Source organism: Periplaneta americana, chromosome 6 (assembly GCF_040183065.1).
Source record: "Periplaneta americana isolate PAMFEO1 chromosome 6, P.americana_PAMFEO1_priV1, whole genome shotgun sequence".
Lineage (NCBI taxonomy): Eukaryota > Metazoa > Arthropoda > Insecta > Blattodea > Blattidae > Periplaneta > Periplaneta americana.
In genome coordinates, this window is record NC_091122.1 from 61,018,647 (window position 1) to 61,042,212 (window position 23,566).

The 23,566-nt window shown below is 35.5% G+C and overlaps 1 protein-coding gene and 1 non-coding gene across 5 annotated transcripts in view; one reads left to right on the forward strand and one right to left on the reverse strand.

Annotated features, from left to right (window-relative positions):
* Positions 1-374: 374 nt before the first annotated feature.
* Positions 375-23,566, forward strand: part of Sms (spermine synthase) — a 79,868-nt gene continuing 56,676 nt past the window's right edge. The window contains exon 1 of one of the 4 annotated variants that reach the window (XM_069828209.1): positions 375-546. The gene's annotated coding sequence lies outside the window, so the exon portion shown is untranslated. Of the gene's footprint in view, positions 547-1,439; positions 1,657-2,154; positions 2,296-23,566 lie in introns of those variants that run through there. The other 3 variants (XM_069828205.1, XM_069828207.1, XM_069828208.1) reach the window with 3 other exon arrangements.
* TRNAC-ACA (transfer RNA cysteine (anticodon ACA)) lies at positions 22,534-22,610 on the reverse strand. The gene has a single exon. It is a non-coding gene; the product is annotated as a tRNA-Cys (tRNA).

Sequence of the window (23,566 nt, forward strand, 5' to 3'; positions counted from 1 at the left end):
ACACTCTATATGCATTTCTGGATTCGTCCATACGTGCTACATGCCCTGCCCATCTCAGACTTCTGGATTTAATATTCCTAATTATGTCAGGTGAAGAATACAATGCGTGCAGTATATGCACTTTTATATTCTGTTTTTTGGTATATCACCCGGAATTGTTCGCAGAATACACTAGCAACATGCATTTATTGATTTATTAAAACAATCGTCTTTGTCTTGAATCCAGGTAGTTTTTCTTGCTTTTATATCGAATTCAAAAATGGCGGGTCACTTCAGCAAGGTTCACCCCCTCCGCTACTCGACCTGTTCACTGGTTTCTACCGGATTCGTCGGGTTTCTTCGTGTCCAGGGTATTCAGCATAATATTCAATGCCGCTCGGTCTCGACTCTCGGCGTCATTTTTGCTTTCTTATGACCTACTGCCAGTAGCCCAGTGCAGTTTGTGTTGGTGCCGATCAGTGAGTAAAGTGTGGTGTGAGGTGTAAAGCAGATAAAGGTGTTGGACGTGAATACTACGGTGCCGGTGTTTGGACGACTAATTTTAATGTAATGTATTGCATTAAATTTTCGGTTCTTGTTTTATGCATTAATTATTGTATATGTTGCTCTGTTATCTTTGGTGTTCATTGCACAGACATATTCTAATTGATCAGTAGTTTGATTTTTACAGTACCCTACGAAATTCTGTTCGTGTTCATAGCTACTGCACGGGAACTGTTAGCAGCGTGTGTAGGGCTGCCGGTGTATCAATTTCGTAAATAGGTGGAGATTAAGATGTTGATATTATTACCTGTTCCATTAGTTTTGCTTTAATATGTTTAACAATGCAATATGCTTATCTGCCGCATGGATTCCAATAATCATCATCTAAAATATGACGAGCCATGTGGTCTCTCCGCTCTCCAACTAGACCTTATAGCCAATTTGTTTTTTGTTTTGTACTTTCAGACAGAATTCTGTATAGAATTGAAATAGCATAATAGTCCCGGTCGCTTGTGCCGGTAATTACTTTCACGTTATCAATTTACATATAGTATGTTTGTAACAATGACTGTCGGAGAAATGTAGCTCTATAGTAATTGAAGGGTGCTCTGCAATAATAAGGTAATGTATGTGTAAGAAGTGGGTATTTGACAGAAAGTAAAAGTAACATTGTTTTCATTACCAAAGAAAGGCCTTTGTAAATCTGCGTTTTAATTAGTATTATTGATAGTTTAATTGTATAAGTTTCATGTATTCGTCAAAATCTCGTTATTGAATTTGTTATTTTGATACATTAATTGTGGCGACTATACCGAGGTAAGTATGTGTACATCATACCTTGTTATTGCAGAGCATCCCTCATTTGTTATTTGATCTGTAACTAATGGATAGGCTCTAGTTAATAATAATTAGCGATTTATACATTGGAGGACGTCACTGCTGTGAAAAATATATAGTTGGCATCCAATATGTAGCAGTGTTAAATTTAACGCTGTTCATAGAGCCGACTAATTATGTTTAGAAAGGAACTTTGAATAATACCATAGATCATATGATCTAGGATAATACATTGCAGGAATCCAGTATTTTATTTAAGGCATTGACAGTGGCATTGGTTAATCCGTGTAGGTCAGACGTTTCACTTGCCTAGCGATTGACAGATCACAATGAAAGGTAGGTTGACAGTTGTGAATGAGAGTTCTTTGAAAAATAAATGATAGCCAAATGATTGAGAATATTGAATTAATGGTTTAGAAATAACTCTTGTTAGATGATAATATTTTTATGGCCTATTTTTAAATTTAGTTATTACAGCGGTGTTTACATTTGCAAATTACTTTGTAGACCCAATTAATGCTAATTCTTCGCGCTCAGAAAAATTTTAATGGAATGGTTGCCCATCACAATAGAATAATTGATATAAACTGTGAATCTTATTTAGTCTCCCAATAAAATATTTGGGTTAAATTTCTGCTAAACTACGTAGTCGCGCAGATGTAATTCCCTTTTCCCTACTATGCTAATACACCTTCAATATTGTTTTGTAGCTGTTTCTTTTGTCTTACCAACATAACAAGGTGATATAAAAGTTTCACGCTAGTGTACACTTTTTTTTTTAGGTTAGGTTTCGTTATCTTGAATTAGCTTTGGTCACATTAGAGTATTTCTATACTATTGCATTACCACGTTAAGGTGCAAATGTTGGCTTCTAGTCGAGTCATACTGTCTCATATAAAAAAAGTGCTGACGCCAATTATTACACACCGAAAATAGCGATCAAAAGTTGCTTTGAAAGTTGAGGCCGGCAGAGAGGTATAGTAATCTATGCTAGTTTACGTTAGTTTAGGCTTTTCGTATGCCTTGTATATGCGAATCTGTGACAAGTTAGGTTAGGAGAGGTTATGTTATCTTATGTTAGGCTTTTTGTGTGTCTGGTATATACGAATCTGTGAAAGATTAGGTTAGTTTATAGTTTAGGCTTTTGGTATGCCTTGCATATGAATCGGTAACAGGTTAGGATAGGCCCTAGGTTAGTTTAGGCTTTTGGTATGCTATGCATATAGGCCCTACTCAAAATTATCTAAGAATGTGCTCTTTCTTGCTGACCGTCTTCCTTTGGTACTGCTATAGTAAAGATTTAGCTTACCAAAAGTTTATTTTAGAATAGCTTAGCTTAGAAGATATTAAGGCCCTCTATTCCAGCTGTCTACAAGAAGATTTGGATGACAGCGATTGAATTTGGGGATTTTCATTATGCCCAAGTGAAGAGGTGGTTAGTGAGACAATCATGCCCTGATTTGCCATATGGGAACTTGCCACTGGATCCTTCTTTGGTCAGTCGGGTAGGTTGGATTTGGCTATCCTTAATCCGGCTTACCACAATGGGAAGGTAACCATTGTAGAGCCACTTCTTTGTTAAGGAGTTAGGAATGATTTTATTGATCTTCTGTACTCCAGAATATCATGGGTAGATTGAGACTTTACATAATTGACAATTACTAATATTGCTGCCTGGTAATCACTAAGGATGATGTAGGTTAAATCTACATAAACGACAGACCTAGGCATTTTTTATGATATTAATCTATCCATCAAAAGGAACATGAATATGTCCAAGTGACAAGTAGCCTAAGCAGCAAGAGATTGCAGAAAACACCAAATCCAGCAGGTCCATTTTTTTTCCACTTGGGACCTGTCAGTATATGGTGAATTTTAAAAATTTTACTAATTTGAAATCCAATACCACTCCTGCTTAAACTATCTTTAAAAAAAAATGTTGAAAAATATCGTACGTCTTTTAGGGCTGTAGGCTTATATTTCCGAGCTCAAATTATTGTTTAAATATTTCACACAGTAGTGTTAAAAATTAAGAACTCCCTAAATGTTTGCCTCCTGGGCTGTCCCACTTTTTTTTATAAGAATTTCAGACTCCTGATACCATGATGATTCTTTTTTTCTTAATTATCTGGTCCACTATTCCGAAATAGGCTGTGTACCGGGTAGCTCAGTTGGTAGAGCAGCTGGCTACGGACTGGAAGGTCCGGGGTTCGATCCCAGGTGGTGACAGGATTTTTTCTCGTTGCCAAACTTTCAGAACGGCCCCGAGGTTCACTCAGCTTCCTATAAAATTGAGTACCGGGTCTTTCCCGGGGATAAAAGGCGGTCAGAGCGTGGTGCTGACCACACCACCTCATTCTAGTGCCGAGGTCAAGGAAAGCATGGGGCTCTACCTCCATGCCCCCCAAATGCCTTCATGGCATGTTACGGGGATACCTTTACCTTTTTTTTTTTTTTTTTTTTTTTACTTAAAAGCGTATTGTAGGATGTCTATAAAATATTTTACACCATTTAAATGTTTTTTGTGTATTTGTAGGGCCATATTCAAAGACATTCTTAGCGCGGGCTTCCGGTGGATGATCAGCGAACTAACGTTTTTCGTATTTATAAACCAGTGTTAGCGATATGATGTGATATGAATCCTGTACAAGTAATCAGTCGATAGCTGAGGCTAGTTTAGCACGCTCGTAGCACGGGCTAACGAAATGTCTATGCATAGCACCCGTAAAGTTTGTCCAGAGTTTTAAATACCAGCCTTGTAATATATATGAGTAGCTTATTATCAAAGACTGACATCTGTCGTGTCCATAGTTTTGATCTAGAGGCAATTTTTTAATTCACAGTGTTCTTTGTAATATTTAACACAATTTATTTTATAAATGTAGTGTTAGAGTTTGCATATGGTTTCACTATAACTGGAAAGAGCATGAAAAATTGTATGATAAACCACAGCTATCTAAATTTCGATTGAGGTCAGATGTCCGGCTTTGATATTAAGCTACTCATATATATACATATACACACACATATATGAAGGGTACACGGGAATAACGATCAAGGTCCATTTTAGAAAGTTTAGAGAAAAACGAATTTTAAAGTTTAAGCACTTAATACTTTCTTATGTGTGTATTTAATAGAAATTGACGTAGTGGAATGTCAAGAACGATGATTTCTTATTACTAGCTAGACCACATGATCAGTGGCAGTTCCTCGGGGGAGGGAAGGGAAGAACGTCCTCCTCTCATTTTCTTCTTTTGAAAGTAAATACCAAATAAAGTATGTGCCTTGAAATTCGAGGAAGATTCGATAATTTTTAAGTTCACAGCTATAAGAAAAACTCGGTTGATCGAGTTTTAAACGACTCGCGCTCATATGCTGTAGAAAACTGTGAGAAAGATGCGAGATTGTCTGTGTAGAGGAAAGGCACTCCATTCCTCCTCTACTGCAGTTAACACACATAGACAACAGCGCACTAGCGGCCAGAGAAAGAAGCAGAGTTTTAAAGCAAGTAAATGAATGGAGAGGGAGGAGATCCTCCTCTGAATCAGTCATGGGCAGGAAATAGAAACCGACTGGTCGTCCAGCAAGCTTGCTACTGCTGCCACCTAACGATGTTGCATTCAACCGGACTATAACACATCTACGAGGAGACACAACAAAAATAGTTTTAACGCAATGCTATGAAAGACACCATGTAAACTTTTTTTAAAATTATAAATCAAAAATATTATTCATTGCATTTTATATAGGCTACTATTCATGGTTTGAAACTTTCGTGGATATTTGAAAGTTAAAGTCGGGTTTATGTAAAACAAAGAGGAAGTAGTTTTACGTAGTTGGCCCCTGAAATTCACTTCTATTCATTGTTTACTAGACAGGGCAACAGCCAAGTTGTCAGTTTTGTACAAATATATTTGAAACTGAAAGTAGGTACTCCAGACTACATCATTTTTAACGTAAAAAATTAATCAGCCACCGGCAGCTTTGAACAATAATGATAGTATGACTTTACAAGAACTGACATTCTTCAAAAGTATGTGATACTGAACTTGTAAAATGTACATGTGGCAACGCAGACCACGTGGGTGGGTGCAGTGTTCTCGCTTTCCTCAGATTATTTCCCATTTCCATTTCCGTAAAACGGTTCCAGTTACAAGTTAGTAGCTAGTCTCTTCCAACACGTGTGATGCTGTAGTGTGCTCGAAAAATGCTACGAGGTTGTGAATTTCCTTGTAATTGTTAATTTGTGTAGTTATTCAACAATGGATGGAAGTGAAATCATAATATATTTTGGACAATTTAGGAAACTCAGTTTACAAGCACAGATTATTGCTATACAGAAGGGAAGGCCAACCCCAACACTACCTGGTCTTACATGTATGCATGTAGGCTAATTTGTAGCATGTTTCATTTAGTGCTGTTAATTTCTTTCCTCCTCTTAAGAAATATGCAGGAGCCGCCACTGCACATGATAGTACTTCTTTTCCACTATAAGATAGCATTATTAACTCAATTTCGATTTTTGATGGACCTTGATCATTTTTCCCGTGTACCCTTCATATATATAGCATGGTATAGTCTGCATCAACTGAATATTCACTTCAAGGTCAGTGCATAGTTGGCACTTTGGTTCAGTCATAAGATGGTTACGGGAAGAAAAATTCTTGCGAACTAAATGCGCTGCATGCTAAACCCATGAATGAAAACATTGACCTATATATTATTTACTACATAAGTTATGCCTGCATGAAATAGATTAATCCCCAGTACAGTATAACCGTTCTTGAAGAAATATACCCATTATGAAGACATCGACCCCTAATATATAATATAATATACCTGCACAAAATAGTTTAGCCCTCTGTGTAATACAGCAGTTCTTAAAAATAATTAGAAATAAGTTATGCATACTATGAAAACTTTGACTCGTAGGCCTATATGTTTAATATATGCTTCCAAAATATAAATAACCCCCAGTACAATACAGATATTCTTTGGTCCATATAATTATGTTAAATATGCCACTGCCCAAAATAGATCAGCCCTAAATAAAATATATAGCCGTTCTTTCAGGAAATCAGAAATATACCCATTATGAAAATATTAAGCCATATATGTTATTAAATATATAGTGCATATATTTTATTTTTCCACACTCGCGGATGTAGAGCGGAAGCAGCAGCAGTGAGCCAATTAATAATACACATCTGCTTTTCTTGTATTATTAGACGGGATCTTATTTAACTGAACTGAGTGATAACTTCATTATCCGTTACCTATTATTGAACCTTCTTTCAGATAATTCAAGAAATCATTCACGAACCACTCTTAGAACAGCTCTGAATCAATTTCTAAATGATAGTGTTGTTTTCAGCCTCAAATATCAATTTACTTCGGAAAGAAAACCAGTCCTGTCCAATACAGCAGGGCATACAGTAAGTTTCCCTCCTTTTCCAACAGATATCCTCATTTCACCTCATGATTTTGAGTCCTGCCATATGTATCCATGTTTCATCCAAACAAAATATGGGCCTTGTGTCACCAGATGGTCGGATGTTATGCATTTTTCTCAAGAAAGCAGCCTTTGCCACTGCAATATCTCGTCTTTTCATTAACAATCTTTTTCCTTTGTTACATCTTCTGTACATAAACCCCAATTTTTTAATATTCTGAAAACAGACTATTGTGATCCTTGGAATCAAATTTTTTCTGCCATGACTTTCCTTAATTTAGATGAAGTCGAATATTTACTCCTGTCATAAAATTCAAGTACTGTATGGTGTAACACATCTTTATCGAAGTCATTGAGATCTGCCACATGACGTCATTTGATTGTTTTCATAGAAGAAAATTTCAGAAGAGGTTCTGTAGATTTTAGCGCTACACGACAGTGGACCTTATGTTGTCAGCAAACAGCTGGATACATTAAGAAGATTGATAACATTCAGCATCGGGACTGAAGATCTGCTGTCTTATAAGCAAAGGGTTGTAACCTCCCCTCCCCCCATGAGCTCTTGATTTGTCGGCTTATGACGCCTAAACCTAAAAATAAAGTTTATAAAAGTAATTTACACATAATTCAATGTCATAAGAGAAATTGGGATGATCATGGAAGAAGAACTTGTACAGTGAAACCTGCTCAAATCGGAACCTGAATAATCCAGAATCCTGTCTATTTCGGAACAATTTATTGGTCCCAGTGAAATTCGTATATATTATGTATAATTTTTCCTGAATAAAACGGAAACTGCTCAACGTGGAAACGGAAAATGCCTGTTACTGTTCAAAACGGACAGAGCGCAAGTGTAGTGATTTCCTGGTAAAAAAAAGTTGCGTAAAATGTGGCATTAACATTAAGTGATGAAGTAAAAGTTATCGAGTTAAAGGAGAATTAGAAACAAAGTCTATGTAAAATAATATTGAAGTACAGTTGTGGAAAACTCAGGTGTGACACTTTAAAAAATAAAGATCATAATGAGTGAGTGGCTTGTGTCCAATATTGGTGAAATAAAAGGATCAATAAAGGCACTGTTTATGTGGAAATAAATGAACTGTTGTGGGAGTGGGTTCTTCATGACCTTTCGAAGAACTATTCTGGATCTATTCTGCAACTTGCAAAGAAATTAGATAAACCAGAATTCAAGGCTTCTAATGATTGCCTCCCAGTCCAATTAATTAATAATGTACAGTGATATACAGTACAATATTATAATATAGTGTTAGGTATTAAATTGAATGAGATTAGTAAACTTCAGTGTTTAATGACTAATGAGTGAGTTACGATAACATTTGTACAGAAAATCAGATTTTAATCAAGATGATTCACCAACGGAATAAGCTGATTTAATGTGAATAGTGTTAAACGGAATACTTTGTACTTCTTTCAGTTTGCGGCATGTCATTTTGTTTTTTCATGTAGGCCTATACGAATGATAAAATATTCCATTTTAATTTCACATCTGAATAATATGGAAACTTGTACACAATGGAAAAAAAATTAGGACCATGTCACTTTCGTTTTGAACAGATTTTACTGTGTATGTAAATGTCAATTTTCTGAAGAGATGCATGCAGTGTTTAACTGTGGAGGAGAGTCATTTCCAACATGTCTTATATAACCAAGGCATGTGCAACAATGGAAAATTTTAATAGTTAATATTATTTTTCAGAAATTGAAGAATTGTGTAGCTAATTATTTTTACTCCAAGAGAGTGGGTACTGAACTATCATGCTCTGCTGCATAAGGACACTATGCATTAGCTGCCATATGGGCTCTAGTGGATCATTTGGAATGTTCTGTATGCACATTCCCAAATACTTCATCTGTTTCATCTGTCTGAAAACATTGCACAATTTCATAGTAACACCACAGTCTAGTATATACAGTCATGAAGCTCAATATGTAGTAAATATGCATCCATAGATGCTAACCACTAGGATCGCTAATATCGCCTCATTACAGACAATGCGAAATAGTACTGGCACAATCTGTTGTTCGTAGCACTCTCACAACTCAAGCTTTGTGGCTGTATATACTAGACTGTGGTAACATTTCACACTTTAATGCTTCTGATCAACATTCTTTGCATTAGAGACTCCCTATCATGGAATAATAAAGCAACAGACTTAAAAATTTCTGTCAAAAGTAGAAAAGATAACATAAAATACTGTAATTGTGAAATTCGTTGCCATCTGTGGTACTGTAGGCTTAAAAACCAAATCACTCTCATATTTGTTATTTCTTCAAAGATAGTCTCTTTAGTAATGACTTTAATGTTTCATGCAGAGCATTGATACTGTTCTCAATGTTTGGCAGTTTCTTTATTCTGAATATTTAAGAAACGAATGACCATTGCATTCGAATGCTGCTGATCAATGCTAGAAATCATTGTGTACGACATGCTTTGGCGACATTGTTAAAAACTTTAAATTGGGAGATTCATGAAGAAATACATTGTGTATTATCAGATAGTTCTTTTAGATGGGCAGACATTATTGCTATTAATGGACGTTTAAAACAGGCTCTTGTTCTTGACCCTACTATCCATTTTAAAAGGAACCTAAATCAGGCCACCAAAGTTGATATTGAGAAGAAGTCTATATATGAACCTTGTCTGCCTTATCTTTCTCAAAAGTACAACGTCCCTCTTAAACAATGGTCTGTCATTGGTTTGCTGTTTGGCAGTAGAGGTTTATTACAAAATTCACATGGAATTATCTTAAGGCACTTCACATTCCTTTTGGTTATGTAATGTCTATTGTTATAAATATTATCAAGGATTCTCTTCAAATATTACATCATCATCTCTATTTCAATTAAGCCACTTATATTTGTCTTCAACAATTAACTTTTTTTTTCTTTAATGTTTCAAAACACATATTATACATGTTTATTGTATTCGAGACCCTTGTGGTCACTCAAATTCTTTGAGCTGATGTCTTTAATGAATAAATAAAATAATATAACCTTTGTCAAATTGAGTCTGAGAAGGTTGTTATAAGTAGCATATAGTTTCTAAGTTCAATTATATTAATAATAATATGAGAGCAATATCAGTATTTGATTATGTCATCACACTTTGTCATAGTTACCAATATAAAATAGGAAGAGACTTTTGAATGTTTGAAGTCCAAATGAAGTCTAATGAACCTTGTCTAAATTTGCCTGTTATTTTCAGAGAGATGAAATAAAGTTTTTGGGAAAGTAGGTTATAATGCTGTGGAGGATTATGGTGATATCACAGTCTAGTATATACAGTCACGAAGCTCAACACATAGTAAAGGTAAAGGTATCCCCGTAACATGCCATGAAGGCACTTGGGGGGCATGGAGGTAGAGCCCCATGCTTTCCATGACCTCGGCACTAGAATGAGGTGGTGTAAATATGCAAACATTTGGTAGTTGCTCACCGCTAGGATCGCTAATATCGGCTCATTACAGGCAATGCAAAATAGTACTGGCACAGTCTATTGTTTCTAGCACCCTCAAAACTCAAGCGTCATGACTGTATATAGTAGACTGTGGTAATATTGACTGGTTGAGAGATTGTTAAAATATCTACTGATAGCAGAAGTGACTTGTGACTCAGATTCATTAGTCATTCCTTCAACTCCTCCCCCTCTACACCAATTCTAGCTTCGCCTCCTCCCCTTACTCGTATTCTTACCAGCTCCTTTTATTCTATCCCATCAACACCAGCCCATTGCCTGTGCAGACCAGTGCTTTGGGGAATAGTTTAGAAAAGATATCCTGGTAAAGAAATCCCAACAGCTAAATATGCAATCATTACTAGATTGCGGAAGTTCATACAATAAAATTCGTATAATATGCATGCATTTATGCACTTAAACTTGCTTAAATATGCACTAAAATAAGTCATGTGCAGTAAAAATTGCTTTCTAGCCAATGAATTTTCTGAGTTAGGTATTGTTTTGTTCTGGCCAAATATAAAATATTTGTATAATATAAATAAATAATGTAATAATGGCAGTAATTACTGAAATAATAACATATAATAATAACGATAATATAATTTGCATATGTAAAACACGCGAAATTACGAGGACCATTAAAAATACTTTCAAAAACTGATACCAGAAAACAGGATATATAGATCCTTTCATTGGAAGAAATCAGATTATAGGTCAATCGAAGAAGAAACATCTGTCTTCTCAGTTTAAAACTCATACCTGATTAAAATGGTAAAGATTTATGTTGGTCACTCTGTATTTTTAAACAGCATTTACACTTTGTACTAAATTACATAACTGTATTACCGGTACATATTATGGTATTTTGCTTCTGCATTGTAAATGGAGTCTATATTAGGCATTTCCGTATTATGAATGAAAGATATGTGGCAATGCAATAATAAATTATTCTTATGTAGTTAGGTTTCATTGAGTGAATGTAACTGCGTGAAAAAACTACTTATATATTTATAGTACTGTTTTAAGGTTCACATTAGCATGTGAGCATCCGTTACCATTGAATCTAAGTGTCTACCGATTTTATGTGAGTTTATAATTAAAAAAAATAGATGAAACCAGTGCTGTAAAGAAGAAGTAAAGAAATTATTAAATTATTTTGCTTTACCTTTTAATCTTAAAACAAGTCTGATATAATAAAGATCCCATGAAGCACACAGTAGATGCACACTCTCGTCTTGAATCTTCGGGCATATATCTGCAGCACTACAGGTTTTTTCAACCATCCTTTTATGTAAGGTTCTGGATTCTGGACAATTTACTATATATATGAACATCAAAGAACTATTAAGAAAAGCAAGAGATGATCTAACATCAGTACAGATCTCCACATAAAAATATAGATCTTTATATACAAAACTTCGGCACTCATACACCATATGGCTCCATATGGACAAAATTTTCTCTTGTCCGTACGATTAAAGGTTCCTGTATGCCGTATGACTCTGTATGACCTCCATGACAGCCAGGGTTGCCATATTCTCTGGTCAGGAATACAGGACAGGTGATGATACTGCATACCTTAATGTGACTATACATTTGAATTAATTCATTTTGCAATGCAACTGATTTTATTCGTTTTATGTATTTCATCTAATTATACAGGGTGTCCCATTTATCTTCTGCACCTATTATAACTTTTTTGTTTGGATAGGTATTGGAATTTTTGTTTTTGAGAGTAATGTTAGAATGAGGGGCTAACATGGGAGTAGAGAATTTGATGCATGTAACTACATTATGCTCTTAACATACACATTTTTAGGGGAAGAAATGATCAAACATTTTTTAATTTTTTTCTTTCAGCATTTGAACATGCCTACAATTACAAAGTTCAGAATTAGGATAATCATTATTTATATTGATTTATTCATGAAATATTTGTCTTTGAAAAGTTCTTAAAATAAAAACCCGAATATATTCGTGGTCTGCATTACCTCAACCTATTTTATATTTTCTAAACAGATTCACTGTCCATCATATGAAAATGTTGCAACAAGATCACTTCATATGTTTGTGGCCGAATGGAAGGCCTTGAAACAAGAAACAACACACAGTGCTACGCCACAATCCTCACACATGTATCGCGATTCTCTGCGAGTCTTCTTTCCTGTAGCATCACGCACGCGGCTGCACATCCCGCACAATCTCGTTGGAGTTTTCTTCTTCTTCGTGGGGGGAATCATTGAAGGAAAGTGGCGTCCAATAAGCCGCAATATTGTTGCTTTTGTTGGTGGGCGATCTGCAGGTTTCGGAGAAAATTCTTCTCTTCGATGACAGGAAAAATGCTTTCAATGGTAACCACACGGAAATCCAGGGCGTTCTTCTTTCTCCCATGTTTTTTGAAGAGAATGAAGGAATTCCAAACTGCCAGGTCCAAGAGATGGAAAAATATTTTCTTGTAGTATTTCTTCCCTCTGGTTCGATTCCTCATGGGGGAAGAAATTTTCTCATGAAATTTCAGCCATTGTATGGGACCGGTTCCAACCCAGCATCGTGATGCACTTGGGGAGGTACGATTGGTAGCGAAAATCCGGTTCAGCAAGCCAGCTATAATGGCTGGGGGGATCATCGTGCTAACCACACGATACCTTCATTCTGGTTGGATGATCGTCCACCTCTGCTTCGGCATGTGAACGTGAGGCCAGCAGCCGCTGGTCGGACTTGGCCTTCAGAGCTGTAGCGCCACGGATTTACTTTTTTTATTTCTTCCCTCTCTTATGTGGCAGTGGATTATTTGCAATGTGCTGATCTACCTTATCAACACCGCCCATGGTGTCATTGTATGCAAAGACAGCCACTGGTTTCACAACCTCGTTACGTCTACTCTTCGCCTTTGCATTTAGGAATTGTGGACTGTAGACAAGAGGCAGATCTCTCTTTTATCTTTCCAGCTCATTGCCATCAGTTTACCACGCTGGAATGCCACAAACTCTCCCTTTTTTAGCTTCTTGCTTCGAAAAAATGGGCATGTCCTTTCTTGTAGGACGCACAGTGCCATATATATATATATATATATATATATATATATCTGTCCTTTTGGAAACCAGAATATCCGCAAGTTGAGGAGATGTGTAGAAATTGTCCACAGTGAGACAATACCCCATGTTGGGATGGAGTTTCATAAGTGTCAGAACAATTCGTGATGATTGAGGCATGTCTTTGAATTCTTCATGAAATTTGGTTCCCTTTCCTGTATATATATATATATAATTAGGGACCAAACATAACCAGTTTGGAATTCGCAAAGTATGAAAGTCTTGATGCTGAATCTTGCTCTTTTGAGAGGCAAAAATTGGACCCAAGCTAGCCGTCCTTTATACAACATTAGACTTTCATCAATTGTCACATTTCTGTCTGGAGTACACAAACCACTGAATTTAGTAGAGAGAAAGTTCAAAATAGGCCACACCTTGTTTAGTTTAGGTTGTGGTTGATTTTCGGTATCATAGACAGCATTGTTGGAAAAATGAAGGTACGAGTATTTTTTCAATACCTTCTTTGAAATGACAAGGACTGGCGGAAAATTGGTGTTACAAGAATTGGGTTCTTAGTCCAGTACATTTGGTAATTTGGTTTCTTGATAAGGCTCTGCAACAATACAAGATCAATGAATACGTATATCTCGTCTGTTGTTGTATCCTTGCATTCTGCTGCGTGACTCTGCCTAGCGTATCTGTTGGTCTCTGTCACAATGATTTGTATGAAATCTTCATCTATGAACTGTCGGATATAAAGCATTACATCATCTGTATTAGATGAAACATTTATTACAGGATTACCTATAAAAGGAAATCGTGATGGTGATGGTGGCAGCGGTCGAGCTGTATCCATTTCACACCACAGCCTGGCACTTGCAATATCGTCAATAGTTGAACTGGACGAATCACTTTCATCTCCTGAACTTTCGTCATAACTCTCGTCCGAACTTTCAGATTCGCTAAACTTAAAATCAACCTCTTCTTCACTATCCATCTTCACAAACTTTCAATCGTTAGAAAATCTACGACAGAGCTGAGAAAACCGCCAGAATTACTACAACAGAGACTTCAAACTAACAAACTAACAAAGATAAAGAGTTGAATTGCTTGCAAAGTAGATTTTGAAAGAAAGTGTAAGAAACGAATATATTCGTGCTTTTAAACATTCAACAGTCGATAACAGACAACCACGAATATACTCGGGATTTTATGTTTTCGTAAAAATAAAAATCCCGAATATATTCGGGGTTATATGCTAAGAGGTTATGGTAAAAGATACACGTGACGTCATCAATTTTTCAAATAGCACCATTCCTGGTGTTGTGGAAGAGAAGGCCTGATGGCCTTAACTACACCAGAATAAATAAATACATACTTTAATCATGTTACATTGAGATGAGACGAGTTCAAAAATGTATCACAATGTCACTTTCCCAATCAATAACAATAAAATGCAAAATGAATGCCATCAGAATGTGCTGTTTGTTGTGGTGCCCCATTCGTCTTGTGCATTAACTTACACAGAACAAAAGACGACTGACATCCGTACACGTCGTGTGTTGTGTGTTTGCTGTCTTAACATGTAAACAAACCACAACTGTCCACGCCACAATCCACGTACAGTGGTCTGCACGTCCTCTGGACCTGTCGCCACTCGATTTCTTCCCATGGGGAACTGTAAAGGACAGTGTGTACCAGAACATTCTGACAACACCAGACAACATGCAGCAATGCATTTGACAGGCTTGTGTGTCCATTCAGCCAGCAACATGCAGGGCAGTCTTACGGTCTTTCGGGGAATGCCTTCGAATGTGCTTTAATGTGAATGATCACCATTTGGAACATCTTCTGTGACTCTCTCAGAGCATAACATTATCACATTGGAAGTACGTTTTTGTTTCGTTTTGTTGTTGTTATTGATTAGGAAGATGGCATTGCAATACATTTTTGAACTCGTCTTAATGTGTGTAATCAATGTAACATGATTAAAGTATGTAGTGCTATTTGAAAAATTGATGACGTCACGTGTATCTAGTACCATAATGTAGTTACATGCACCAAATCTCCATACTCATGTTAGCTCCTAGCTCTAACATAATGCCCAAAAACAAAAATTCCAATACTTATCCAAACAAAAAGTTATAATAGGTGCACAAAATAAATGGGACATCCTGTATAGGGTCTAAACTTTTAATTTTTGTTACCTTTTTGATAGATGATTATGAAATTTCCTTTGAATTACTGATGAAGTCAGAAAAATTTCATATTACAGCCTGTTCTACGCACAAAAATGCATGATACAAGGTTTAAATCTTATCAATAATAAATCAACTTCCAAAGAGAGGAAATAATAAACATACTGTATAAATGGAGGTGAGAGTTATCCAGCCTATTAGCCCAGGTAACTCTTACCCCATTGACGCCGACCATGGAAGCCTACATTCGAAGATACTGTATAATACCAAATACATACTATATTATTATCATTTTTATTTCAATACAACCTGATTGATGGTGCTGACAACGACGTTGAAAATAGATTGGACAGGGTCTTGAAAAAATGAATAAGAAATTTTAAAAATATTTTAACAGAAATGAGCAAAGAAATATATTTCTTCAATCTTTTTGACATTTTGGGACAAATATAACTCAATCCAGGATACAGGACACACCATTAAAATCCAGGACGTCTGGAAATGCTGATGACAGCACTGGTTGAAACGTAAATTATTTAAATCTTTGTTCGCAAGAATGGATTAGATTTCACATATGTGGCAGCACAGGATATTTATTGGTTCGGATTTCAATATTTTATTGCAGTCATGTGAGTAATGTTGTATTTTATTTTTTAAATTGTTACTCTAATATTCTTTTACAGTGGGCATTAGAAACTTCTTTAAAAAGCTAAACTTGAAAATGTCGTTATAGAGGACAGAAGAAAATTGATAGTTGAAGATGAATATGGTTTACTTATAAGGGAAAAGTTTGAAGATTGTAGGTTATTGTTCACTATTATTATTCTAAATAACTTTATTTAACTCCCACTAAACAATTGGCTAACAAAAGATAAAGTGTATAAAAGAGACATGTAGGCCTACAGCAGTGATATCAAAGCAAGCGCATTTTTCTGACCTTGACGTCGTGCGCAGGCATAAAGCGCTAAGTTTGGAAGGAGGTAGGGTTATGTATATGAATAAGGAGCCTGTTGGACTAAGAAAACAGTGGTGCACAAACTTCAAATGGAACGTGAAATTTTATGTCGTTATTTTTATATGGCTTTTTCCTGTTTAATATTTTATATATTGTCTGACTATTGGATAAGAATTTATACCGATGGCTCAAAAACAGACCCTCAAGGAAATGTAGGAGCTGGTATTTTTAGAAATCTTTTTTGCTTCTATCTCCCAGTTGGTTATAATCTATCTGCCTATGAAGGAGAAATTGAAGCTATACATGTTGCTTTAAATAAACTTTTATTCCATATGGATAAATTCATAAACGCCGTCATCCTCTCGGACTCAAAAGGAGCCCCTACACAGAACAAATCAATAATTGTCAAAAAATACTTACAACTTTAAAAGAACATGGCGAAACAGTTGTGTTACAATGGATCCCAGGACATTGTAATCTACATGGGAATGAACAGGCTGACACATTAGCTAAGAAGGGTGCCAATCTCAAAATAAACCCACGGAAACCTTTGTCATTTAGCTCAGTAAAGCAATATATCAAGCAAAAATAATCACCAACAAGAATTGGACATAAACATTTCGCAACAACGTAGGAAATTACTGAAGGATATAAGGTATCTCCTGAATCCTGAACCCAGAAGACTGGCAGTTGCAAGCTTTCGCCTTAACACTGAACATGACATCCTGGGTAAACACCTCAATCGTCTTGGCATCCTGCCATCAGCATCCTGCATTTTGTGCCATCAACAGGAAGACATGGATAGACAACATCTTGCAAAATGCCCTGCTCTGAAATCCTCCAAGGAAGTTTACCACTACTGGGAAGCCAGAGCTCGAATGTTTTTGATTACTTAATCCGTAGTTTTGTTCAACACTTTCTTGTTTTTCCCTTAGTCAATGATAGTAAATATCATGTACTAGCCATTAGACAAATAGATAATATTGTCTGTAAAATAAAAGTAGCCTACTAACACCAATTTCTTAATGTTGCAGTTGTGTTTTAAACGTTAATAACATAATAAAGAGTTAAGAAGGAATATTCACATAAATTCCATAGTAGTACTAAATGAATGAAACACATCATTCATAAAGAAAGTGATATCCCAAAGAAAGAGCTTGAGTATGACTTGATAAGTTGAAATTGATATTGATGGTATCTTTAGCTTTATAAAAGTAATCAGTAATCTAATCAAAACAATATTATAATACAAAGCAAAGTATGTTTTAACTGTAGGCTAACTAATATTACATAACAAAACTCTTATCGCATTACGCTTTTAAGGTGATATTGATGCGCAACTTCTTATCATCAGAATATTAAATTATCTGCTGAAGCAATAGAGCTGACGTTTTTACAACACACGGACACATATCTTTTGTTTATGATGTAACAGTAGTTGCTTTGTTAATTCATTTCCTTACAAACATTTTCCATGCAAATATTTTCAAAATTTTTAATACACTATCTTCAGTGTGATAATAAATAAAAGTCAATATTGTCATATTGAATCAATGATCATTGTAAGAATTTTGACCATAGCATTTCTCAATATACTATCTTCAGTAATATGTATTTATGATATATTAGATTTACGAAAACATTATTTCAGTTCCTGTATGAAACATACCGATATCTGGAAAATTTCACTTTTCTGTAAAAAAGTTAAGAAAAATATTCCTTTTGAGTGAAAAAAGCGAGCTTGTGAAAAATGAGCATTAAAATTAAAACTTACATTCTTATAATGCACTTATACTTCTCAGACAAATCTAAAAATTAACATGGATACAGTTTTAATAAGTTCTTTCCCCTTTATCCATTGAATCAGTGCTGGCCATCCCTGTATATAGCTCGACCAAGCGGCATATAAGCTTACAGCCTCTTTCGTCTGTCTCTATCCTTTCTGCTGTAAAGTGCTCAAGTTCTCCTGAGCTCTAAAGTGCGTGCTTGCACCTATGGGCCTCAGTTGACATGACTGGCCTACAGGAAACATGAATAATTGAAAATTACATAAAACAGTAACACAACAAGAAATGCACATGAAACAAATTTTGAAATTATTGTACATTAGACAGTAAAGAATAATATTAGTAAATAATTATGAACATATATTAATAAAACATGTTAGAGAAAAATGAATTAGTACGAAATATAATAGTAGCTCAGTACAGTTTAATAGGACATAGCCTACCAAGGAAAGAAGAATTGAAGATTAATAGATATTGTATAAATGATTTTTAAGACTAGTCAATGAACCTCTAATGGAAGACATAGCCATTGAATTAAACTCATTTGTCAGTCCGAATTTTCTACAGAATGTTACAAAGGTTCTGGATATTGTTCCTTTCACTCCAGTCATTAGGCTAATTACTTCTATGGGCAATATAACTTATGGTATTTGTCTGATAAGTACGGAATTGTAGGTTTGTAGATTACGCTTTTTCATTTTAAATGTCATTAGACTGGTTTTTGGATGCCTCGGTTCTTACTGTGAGGTCATTATGTAACCAGCAGATGTTTCTGGTGGATTAGTAAATCATGTCTATCCAACTGCTTTGTCTTAGCAAGTACCATGCACCTCTTCGTTGTACAAGATAATGTTTTGCTCTGAGAGTGTCAGCAATTGATGTTTTTATGCATTGATGATGGATATGTCTCAGTGCTTTACTGAAAGAGCAAAAACCCAAGATGTGTGCAGTAGTTTCAGTCTCACTGTGGCAGCGCTGACAGTTGTTCACTCACAGTATTGAAATTGTTCTGAGAAAGATCAATCAATCAAAGGACATTATGGAGCATGTCGACTCCATGTTGATTTCACAAAACACTTCCACTCTGTTCTGTCTTTTGCTAGTTCCTCTCAGTTGGTAATTCCCCTTTCCATCTACTTCGAGGTCTTCCCAGTGGCCTTGTGTTGTTAAAGGTGTTATATATTCGTTTTGTGCTGCTGGAGTCATTCATCATGTCCTGTTCAATTTAAATTAAATTATGGTTTATTTAATGATGCTCGCAACTGCAGAGGTTATATCAGCATTGCCGGTGTGCTGAAATTTTGTTCTGCAGGAGTTCTTTTACATGCCAATAAATTTACTGACATGAGCCTGTCGCATTTAAACACGCTTAAATGCCATCGACCTGGGCAGGGATCGAACCCACAACCTCGAATATAGAAGGCCAGCCCTATACCAAGTACACTACCTAGACTGACTCCCAATTTAATCTTCTGGTCCGTATTACATCTAAAATTGACAGCTGATTATAAAGTTTGTGAATACCATTATTATGTCGAATTATCCATTTGTTTTCAAAAACCATTAATTTGTGTTTTTCCTTTTTAGTTAAGCTCCATGTTTCTGATCCATATAAAAGTACAGGTTGGATTAGTGTTTTGTACAAAATGATTTTTAAATTTCTGGTTAAAAACAGGAAGATAATAATTTGTGAATAGATCAAGATATAATTAATTTTCCCTTTACGCACCACTTAAATACGAAACAAAAATAAACGAATTTGAAGAAGATTCAACAAATTAAGCATATATGAACGTCATCAGTTTATGCAAATCAGTAAGCACAGATGAAATAATTTTTAAAGACAAGAAATGGGCTAAGTGTAACAGTAACTGAAGTATTCAATAAATTATGTAGGATGTTTTCTGAAATAGGTGTTATCTGCATTTTCAATGTTTGTGGAATACAAAGGGCGGTAGAAGAACTGATTAACTTGGGTAGAGCCACACCCTCCTCCCGGGTCATTGTTGTTTAGCATTGAATTGAAGAATATATTTTGAAACTTTGTAGATGTGTCCCTGTCTTCACTTAGAGCAGGCATGCCAAAACCCTGCATATTGTGCAGTAGTCTCTGTGTGATGTGCACTTTCTATTCCCCTACCTGGAGGGAGTGAATCGTCTTGGAGGGGAAAGCGGCAGGACTGTACAGACCTGCAACAGCATATCAGCTTTTGTTTCAGTAATGCAGTTTCAGTACGGGTACTGACTTGGCTGTGACTGTGAATGAGTTATGATAAATAAAGTGAGGAGTTCACAGATAACAAAGAAGAGAAATTACGAATCATATAACATAATTGCTATAATGTTTTCCTCAGCCAGCAATAATTGTTTTAAAATGAAAGGCTTTCATCAGCCCATGTCGAGGTAATAGTGTTGTGATAATTTAGATAAGATTAGTAAAGTTCTCAAAATATGATATTGCCGGCGCTTATTTCTTAATCAGTATTCACGGCAAAACGAACTTGGCAATGGCATTGTTTTGGAGTCTGTACTAACACAGCCATCAAAGATTTAGACGACTTTCATTTCGTAAGCTGATAAGTGATGAGAATATAGTGAGGAATAACATGTGAGGTTGTAAGGAGCGAAAAAAGCAACTATTCGCAAGGCGGAAAAACTTTCTGGAAAAATATATAATGGCAAATTTTCTATCTCACGTCATTATATTATGCTAATATACTTACATTAATAAATCTTTAAACCTGACATAAATAGAATATCATCGCTTCACAGCTTGTGAACTACACTTTTAATTTCTTTCAGTAATGCTCCCAACTTGTCGATACTTGCTGTCAATGTTTTCCAAATAAACTATATGCGAATTTATATTCTAAGCTTAATATATATCATTTATTAACATTAATGTTAATTTATATTGACATACAGCAAGGAAATTATTTCAGTGTAAAAACTTCACAATGTCCTATTGCATGTAATTAATTGGGAGTATATTTTCTTCAACATTTGTGTACCAATGGTCCCTATAAAATATAATAATGCTTGACGAACAATGAATGAGTACGGTCTATTACTTTAAAATAATTAGTACCTACTACGTAATATGAAATATTTGTTCGTTTTTTGTTGTTTCGAAGTTACTGCAATATTCTTTTTCTTCAAATAGGTCTACTATATAAAAATCATATTAATAAATTATGCTTTACAAACCACTACTTTGTGAAGTATAACTGAGTAAGCCTAAAGTTTCTTGTATTACAATTGTCAAATATAGACACTGATAATAACTGTGTTCTTTTCCTTCTGCTAAGTGTGTTTATAATGTCCAAATGCCTATTTAATCCATCCCTAGAAGCGCATAATAGATTATTGTACACCCCTCCAGCTTAGAACTGGTAAGAGCAACCCTTGAATGATGCAGTCTGCACAGACTGGTGATCCACACACATAACTGCACATTTAGAGTCTGATTTCTGGCATGTCTGACTTAGAGCATCAGTACAGCTCGTTAACTTGGTTTCGTGTTATTGATTGCCTACTTTAGATTAATGTTATCAACTTTTAATCATTCATTTCATAGATTATATAAATTTGCTAGATTCTTAATAGTTCCGTAGTGTGTTGCTGCTTACTTTGAAACAGACCTACAAAATACGATACAAAGTGAATTGAGTGTTAGTACTTTGTAAATTTTCTTGCTTCAAATATTGACATACGAGATACAGGTGTGCAAATATACAAATATTTAACAAGTGTATAGTTGTACGAACAAGAACGCGCATTATCACTGTCTCGTGTAAGTCGTCCTTATCGGTTACTATGCTTGCCATTGGATCTGAGGTTTGCAGGTTTAAACTTGGCTGAGGTAGTGCCTTGGTAAGGAAGATAAAAATTCTAAACTTGGCTTTCTATAAAAAGAAAATACAGCAAATAGTCGTATATTTACAGCAAATAAAACATCCTGTTCTTGGTAACTTAAGGATATTCTGGGCAAAAATTTTCGGGCCATTTCTGCCCACATAAAAATTAGTAGGTTCTAAGCAGACAGGGCATGTATCATGCACATGAGCTTATCCCACCCTCCAACTGTAATTCATATCATATCACCATCTCATGTAAAAATAAACAGCATATGTAGAAACAATTATAGCAAGGTTGTTTTGTCAATCTTATTCTCTTCTTGCTTGTATGTCTAGAATGAGAGAGTTTATCACATTGAACATTTTTTGGTATAAGTAACTATGATAATGGATTATCATTTCATTTTTTCAATAAATATTTGGAATTATTACTATTTAATACGAGAAAAATTCGTACCGGCACCGGGAATCGAACCCAGGACCTCTCAGCTCTGTGCGCTGAGCGCTCTTTCCAACTGAGCCATGCCGGGCTGTCATCTGACACATGGCCATCTCCTACGTGGTGAGCCTCAGCCGGAGTGTGATATGTGCCATGTCCCACTTACGGTGGAACATTTTTATTGCATTATAGAAAATATGACTGTGTCCGCCGGCAATATGGAATTCAGCCGACACTACGTGACGCTCTTGGAAATGATTTTAATTGTACAAATGCAGTTCTGAGATTTTTATGGACTACAGGTTTGGATAAGGTGATTTAGTTTTTTATTGATCCGTTTTACTTATTCTCCAGACCCTTTACATCCAGAGGTTACATTTGTAGTTTTATATTTGATTTTACATTGTTGACATTTCGGACTTTATACATCCGAACATTTTATATAATTTTATTGTTTTTAATATATGATTTACAATTTATCTCTGGTGGTCTTAGATTTATTATTTTATTTGTTCGTCTTGAAAACCACCTAGGGTCGTAGAATTGCTCACATTTATGTTTGTGTAGAAATCACCTTATGTATACTGCATTTGTGTGCCTCGTTTTACCATGACAATGCTTTTTAGTTCTTTTAGCACTCTGATTATTATATTATTTATTATATCTTTGTTATATGAAGAACTTTAGATAAGGGCGCAAATAGCCATAGTAGCTGACGCGCCCTTCTTAAACCCTACTACTACTACTACTACTACAACTACTACTACTGCCATGCTGGGATACGATCCACGGCGCTGGCCGAACCCCTCTCGTAATGCTTTTACGGCCTTACTACCTGCCGGTACGAATTTTTCTCGTATTAAATAGTAATAATACATATTGGCTATTTCATAATAGCCGTGTAGTATTCAATGAGGTGGGCGAGACCTCATACAAAATGAATATGTGATGTATACTGTTAGCCGTTGTCACGAACTGATGTTGAATATGGCCACAAAGTCATTTAAATATGCGCTCCTGCATATATGACTTGTATCGTCTCAAATGC